The 7,218-nt window shown below is 39.9% G+C and overlaps 1 protein-coding gene across 27 annotated transcripts in view; it reads left to right on the top strand.

The window, feature by feature from the left end:
* The window catches only part of kcnma1a (potassium large conductance calcium-activated channel, subfamily M, alpha member 1a), a 140,880-nt gene that overhangs the window by 26,020 nt on the left and 107,642 nt on the right, over positions 1-7,218 (top strand). The window lies entirely within an intron of this gene.

Below are 7,218 nucleotides of genomic sequence, written 5' to 3'. Positions count from 1 at the left end.
ATATATATATATATATATATATATATATATATATATATATATACTCTTTACAAGAATGAAACAATCAATTAGTGCATGTGGACATGTGGAGTAGAATGTGATTTGCCTGTGTGTGGTATGTAATGACTCCACATTAATGGTGCTCCCCCCCCACACACACACACACAGTCATTTGTTACATTTGCACTCCATCTATATTAAAGTAATTACATTGTCTCTTTATTTCATTTTCATGGTATTTTTTATCTGAGGCCATGAACATTTCTAATGTCTGGTTTCTGTGCTGATTACAGGGGCAATTCATTATCAATTATTAGTACAGTCAAATACGGTAGAAGCAACAATCAGCAGAAGAGCCAACGAGCATCTTGTTGGGAATTTTTGAGGTACAAATTCCATTGGTGTGGTATCAGCCATCTCTCTGGGTCTCTAAGAGTAATGGAGAGTGCAAAGATAATTATGCTATTGATTTTTGAGGTCTGAAACTCCTATGGTGCCATTCATTGCTCAGCCACATAGTAAACTAAGTGAAAACTGCGGTTAGTGCTATTTTGTTTGGTCTCCCAAATGTTAATGCTCCTACAGCTTTCAGCTGCCAAACTAGATCTATAGGGAATAGAGATACAGCCGTACATTAGCTCATTCTCCGTGCTCTTTCTTCAGGCTTTTTTACATCAGAAATGGTTAAACTTTCATTCAGATTCTTCCTACATCTTTATGTATGCCCTCATTTAAGCCACTGAGCTTCATCATCTACAAATAATAAAGAGCCAAAGGCGTTGCGGATGACAAGCACAGACCTTTCAATCTCCCACAATTTACTTTGTCGTCTATTTTTATCCCCGACCACTGGGGCTTGAAATGTTGTATCAATGGAAGACGTGCAGTACAGCATTATTTTTTTTACTCTTTCATTTTCCTTCCAGTCATAAATAACTCACACTAATGCAGTCGTGTCTTTATTCTGACCTCTTTTGTTTGAGCTGAGGGACATGAACCCATGTACATCCTAGACAGCATTCACTGCCAGGCCTACATTTTGCTTTTTCATATTGCTGTCTTATTGTTTCTCGTCCCTAGCTGAGAAGATATCACAATTGTAACATACACCTTATTTGGAGCACAGCCATTTTGAAGAATGAGTTCCTGTCCTGTTGTGCAGATGGGTGTGTTGTCCAGTAGTGATGCATTGAGATGTAAACTGTTTGGCTTGTCCTGTTTGCTGACATTGTTGACAACTATTTAGTTCAGTGTGTCCACAAATTGTCTAATCCTCTGGCTTGCAGTGCTCAAAAGGCTTGGCAAAGAGGGCCAGTACATGTCTAATACTGATTCTGGAGAAAGTTTTCATCAACACCGATAGCTTTGGTTTTTACTTGATGAGACTAATGATCCAACTCTGATGTTGTATAGTGTTTGTCTTTGGAAAGTTTGGACTTTTGGCTTGGCTGACCTCAGTCTCATAGTTCATTGGTAAACGATGCTGTGATTTGGGACTTTCTAAAAAAAGATTTAGGTCCGTATAAACTCAACCCCGTGAGCATAAACGGTGTCTTAGTATAGATTACTATACCACATGTGCAGATTTGTCTTGCAGCTTCCCAGCCTCTGTAAATCACAGAAGAGGGGTGATAAGGAAAATTGTGTTGATAGCGGTGACATGAATGGGTGCTGTCCGGAGCAGATTGCATTCTAAACTGTACCTGTCTAATCCCTATATCAAACACATGGCAGCTCGGGTAAGTCCTTAATTTACGGCTCAACATGCTTTGGCCCGTAGAGTCCCATTATCTCAAATCAAAATACTCATCTTTATTGTTGCTTTTTGATCTCTATGTTTTACTACATTATCTATTAACTCAATGTATTGTTGCAGAAAAACACCACTTCCTATGGCCTTACAGTAATTAGCATGTACCATTTGTCCCCTTTAGTTCTATATGGTTCAGCAGGCATGACCTATAAACAGAAATAGCAGCTTTTGGCGTTGTCAGATTCTGCCTTGCAGCTGTGTCTGTGAGCATGCGCAATAATAGGCGATGTGAAGAGGCTCCTTATACTTCCTTCCTGTTCCTGTTTGCTGTGACCCAGTGTAGGTCTGTAACCCAGGGACACTGGGCAACTGTACCGGCATTAAAATAGCAAACGGGGGAACAGAGCGTGTTATGAGATTCACTAGTTTCACGTCTCCCTGGGTGAATCTATAAATAGCCTCTCACAGTGGAATAGAGTTTTCCCCAGCGATGCGGAGGAAAGCCAGAGGAACAGCTGCGGTTAAGCCAAGTCCTGTTAGATCAGCAGAGTCACATGGCCATGATCCTGTCTCTCTCTCTTGTCTTTTCTTTCTGTCTCACTCTCTGTCTCCCGTCTTTTACTCTTTCCACTCTTGCTCCCAATCTGTCCACACTGTCTGTCTTTCACCGTTTGTTTATCTCCCTGTCTCCCAGTATCTTTGTCTCTCTGTCACTGTCTTGTCCTTCCTGTCTCTCTGTCCTGTGTTTCCTCAGTTTTCCGTGTCTTTCTCAAGGTCTTGTAATTTGTGTCTCTCTGTCACTATCTTTGCCCCCCCCCCCCCTTGCTTTATCGTGTTGTCAGTCTATTTCCTTTGCCTCCTCTGGCTCTTTGTTTGAGTGGGTGTCCTTCGTCTTCTATAGTCTGTTTGTCCCTTTCCTGTAGATTTCTCACTGTCGGTCCCTCTCTTTGTTTCTTCCCCCTCTGTCATGTTTTATATGTCTTTCTCATTATAACCAACCCTCCCCTGTGTTCTCTGCTAATTGGTAAAATCCTAATATGAACTGTGTTCATCTGTGTTGTTATAAAAAGGTTTCTTGAAATAGGATGAACTACATACCTTTTTTAATAGAAATTTTAATAGGCATCACATCAACACCTTTCACATTAATGACTGAAAGTGTCTATAGTTCGCAAAAATGTTTTATTTACTCAAAGAGTTCTGTGTTGCATTTCGTATATCACATTTTAATTTTAATAAAGTTTCTGCGTGCTGTCAGCCCTAATTTATTTTTTCATTGAAAAACATGAATACAAATCTGTAAAAACAATTAAAAAGTGAGTAATATTATCAGGCCCTGAGACAATTACACCATTATTTATGTTCAAACTGAACAGGCAAAAGAGAGATTAATAAATAGGAACTTAGTAGATCAAAGAAGAACCATTGCAAGTATACTATTCAAACTAGAAATCATTTTCATAATCCACATCCTAAAGGTATAATGTTTTAAGATGTTGATTTCAGCCCTGGTTGATTTGGCTATACCAGTGGTGGTTAATGGTAGTAACAGCAAGCATGGTTTAATTCTACCGCAAAAATGGTTTAAGTGTATCTTTTCAGCAAAACCACACACAATTCCCTCAATCCTTGTAATAAATAATCAGTGGTAAATGCATTGCATTTTACTGCTTCACAATACTGTATTTGCAGTTGAACACTTTTAATGTGAACTTGCAGCAAAAGGAAATGTTTGGTTTGCATTTGCAGTAACTTGGTACAGCTCTAAAATGACTGTGGAGGACTGAACATGCTGGTATCAATGAGATAAAATAAAAATAAAACAGTAATGCTGAATTACACAAATGCGTAATTTCCTGTGAATCTCTCATGTGGTGACAGGCAATTGGAATCCAGCTTGGGAATGGCAGACTCCCCCACTAACAATCAAGAACACTATATAGAGAATCAATTACAGCCTGTAAAAACATTAAATGGCCATTAATAAAACAATCCTGACCATAAAAAGTATAAAAAGGGTTAATTTTTAAATTTTTAATATTAAGGATTGCTGTTCAAAGACAAATATTAAACATAGAACTGACAACGTTTTGGAGATTACTGCCCTTTTCTTATGACTCAATTCTCCTTCGTACCTGTCTATAAGGTGTGCATTCATTTTGAATTTTTTTTTATAAAAAATCTTTCAATCATCATACAATTTGGATTTTGGTTAAACACATTAACTAAACCCTGCATCTTTCTCTCGCTCTCTCTCTCCCTGACTTTAGCTCTCTCAGTTTGACATCACAGGTGTGTATATATAGCCAGCAGATGGATTCTCCCATGGCAGGCTGGTTCAGTGCCTCTCTCTGCGTCGGCTCAGCCCCACCGCTGGCCACTCAAATGAACTAGAAGCAATTTCTTGTTTACATTGTCTCTTCTGATCTGCCCAACCATCAGTTTGTGACTGCATCCATTATTCATGTGTTCCCGTCCACCACACGCACACACAGTAGAACATTACTGCTGCTCAATGTGTTATTGCCTCCATGTTCGAGGGTGTACCAGTGAGAATTGCTATTCCCATTTTAACCTGGCGTCCTTGTGGGTCTAGACACAGAGTATACGTTATACATAAAATCTACATGTCTTGAAATCCATGTCTAAATATGCAATAGTCTGTCTTTAAAAAAAACTAATTCATGAAGACATTGTTTGTTTGGTATTTCCATGATGTGATGTAGCACTAGCAGACCTGTATGTCAGCTAGCAGTATTTAGCCCAAAATTGTTGTGACAGGACTAATGTCTGAAGGCGTAATTTGGAGTACACAGTAGCAAGTAGAGCTAGGAACAGGTACAGCTACTGGGAGACGTGACTTTAGTGACAAACCATCTTGTGTGATGTGATGTTTGTCCTACTGCGGGGTGAAGTGTGAAGTTGATGAGGCCCTCTGGCTAAGAAGTAACTGCTGAGCACAGACTAGCACATACTATGCCACGACAACATGCCTGGAGTGCTATCGAGCAGGCACATAGCCAATCAGAGTGAAACCTTAGACATCCCTTTGCACTGTCACCCATATGCACACACACTTTGCTGAGTATTTGCAGCATGTGATGGCGAGACGCATGCTGGCTACGTGGTCAAGAGAGTACTGAAGGAAGAATGGACTAGGGGTGGTGGGTGGTTGGGAGTTTAAGAGAAGACAGAATCTAAAGCATGTCGCATGCGTATTAAGTTAGACATATTTACTATTTACAGTTGACCATATTCTCTAGCTTTCAGGCAACACAATCTCATAAAGTTTTGTGATATTAGCTTGAACATTGACATGTAGATGTTGTTTACATAAGTGTTTTTAGCACAAACAAAGAAATGTATGTTAGTCACAAAATATGTGAATGGATTTTTTTCTTTATTTTTTATGACTTTTAAAGACTACAATGAATGATAGTGACTTTAAAAGTCAGTGAATCTCCTAACATTAAGCTATTTAACAAGTATAAAAAGCATAAGTAACTGGATTATATACCTCAGTACTGAGTGGCTTGACGGCAAGACCAGATAATGGTCTTATGACTAAGTCAGGCTTTTTTAGGGCCAGTTTATTGGCATTGTTATGGGGTTGGAATCAAATTAGGAAAATGGCAGCTGTGTCCTTGCCATATCATTATGAAATCTAATCTAATTTGACCAGACAATCCTCTTGAAATGGACTGAGCACTCTCTTGGGCTCATCTATTATAGCACTGCTCTTTAGCCCTGCAAAAATACTCAAGTTGCAATCTGGATTGTTTTTATGTTGCATGTTGCCACATACAGTATTGGTCACCCCAGTGGCGGATTGACCTGTGGTTGTGTACTCTTCCTAGAACGAAATGTTTCTTCTTCACAAACTCACTGTAAACACAAACATTTTTTACATGTGACATGTACAGTACTGGGAAACAAATTTCTGTTTGTTGACATAGCACATAATCTGCTTTGATGGCTACTTGTTGTATGTCAGTGTGAGAAGGGACATTGTAAAATCTGTGTACTCTGGTGCAATACGAGTCTGCCTCCTTGGAAAGGAGCAAAGGGCTGCCATCAAGTGGGTTGAAAGTTATTGCAATTCCAGGGATTCTTTGCGGATGCCATTTGCTGGGTTTAACCGCATGGTTTTCTGAGGCTGGCGGTGATAAATACAGACCTTCTTTTTATGCAGGACCAGGTCTACCATATTTAAGAATAAATACAGAAATAAATAAATGCTCAATAAATAAATAGGCATACAATTAATTGTATGCCTACGACCTTCGGGAGGTTTACTCTGACTGTCGTTCGTTATGAGAAGATGAATGAGCGTTTGGTTATAAGGAATAATGTAACTATAACCTGTTTTTCCCAGAGCACAACCATGTAATGTGCAATGTAATCAATGACAGCTTAAACTACTGTCAGTCAACACACCACCAGACTCTCAAACAAGTGTAACGTTATAGCTAAATAAAACTGTAACATGATCAACAGCCAATCTGTAATAATTAACGTGATGGCAGCCTGCGGGACGTAAATGTTTAGCCTACATTAATTGACTACCACAAGTTTGGAAAGTAACCAAACGCTTATTCATCTTCTCATAACGAACGACAGTCAGAGTAAACCTCCCGAAGGTCGTAGCTGAAGCAACAAGCAAGCTAACGTTAGATGGCCAATGCTGAGCTGAACATGTTTGCTCACCACAGGTTACTCACTTGTTTTGCGTTCAGCGCTTCTTTGTTTGGGTCTTGTTGTATGACGTTTTAAAGCCAAACTTTATGATGAATGGAGGAGCAGCTGCCGGTGTTTGTTGTCAACTTTCACTCACGTGCGGCCGCGCGCAGCAGATACTACGTGTTAAGGTAGGCAGGTTATAGGTAACGGAGGAAGGTAATAACGGCAAGCTCAGCCGACGCTTCCTAAAAATAAACATTGTTCACGAGTCCCGCACCTCGAGTCGGAGTCGAGTCTGAAGTCACTGTGTGTGCGACATAACGTTACTTTCTATGCATTCTTGATTAGTTCCATAACTTTGTAAATTAACAAAAGCTAGCAAGGGTTTGCCTTTCTCCTGTGTCTTGTGAATTGGTAACGTTACACACACTGGTTCTATTGGCATCACATGTAATGGTACACTGACTGTTGTTTCGCTGACTCCAAAAAGCCTTGCAATGGCACCAACAGGCAAACCCGCATGTAGAAGTCCTTCCACGGCGTCCACAGGCAGCATAGAAGCAGGGCGACCAGCTATCCCTGGTGTGTGATTAACGTTAGCGACCGAGTTAAGAAGATAGGCCGCTTCCTCCAGATTATGAAAAACTACATTGTCCACATCTGTGTCCATGTGTGCCGCTAACTGAAACACACGTTCTGTCAGAGTTTCTAAACGAAAAATGATAAAGTCAATACTTATAACGTTAGCATTGTTTTCAAAAACAGTTGCTAAATGCCTCCTGTCA

Source organism: Etheostoma cragini, chromosome 17 (assembly GCF_013103735.1).
Source record: "Etheostoma cragini isolate CJK2018 chromosome 17, CSU_Ecrag_1.0, whole genome shotgun sequence".
Classification (NCBI taxonomy): domain Eukaryota; kingdom Metazoa; phylum Chordata; class Actinopteri; order Perciformes; family Percidae; genus Etheostoma; species Etheostoma cragini.
Note: the sequence above shows the minus strand (reverse complement) of the source record. Positions and strands in the feature narration are given on the sequence as shown.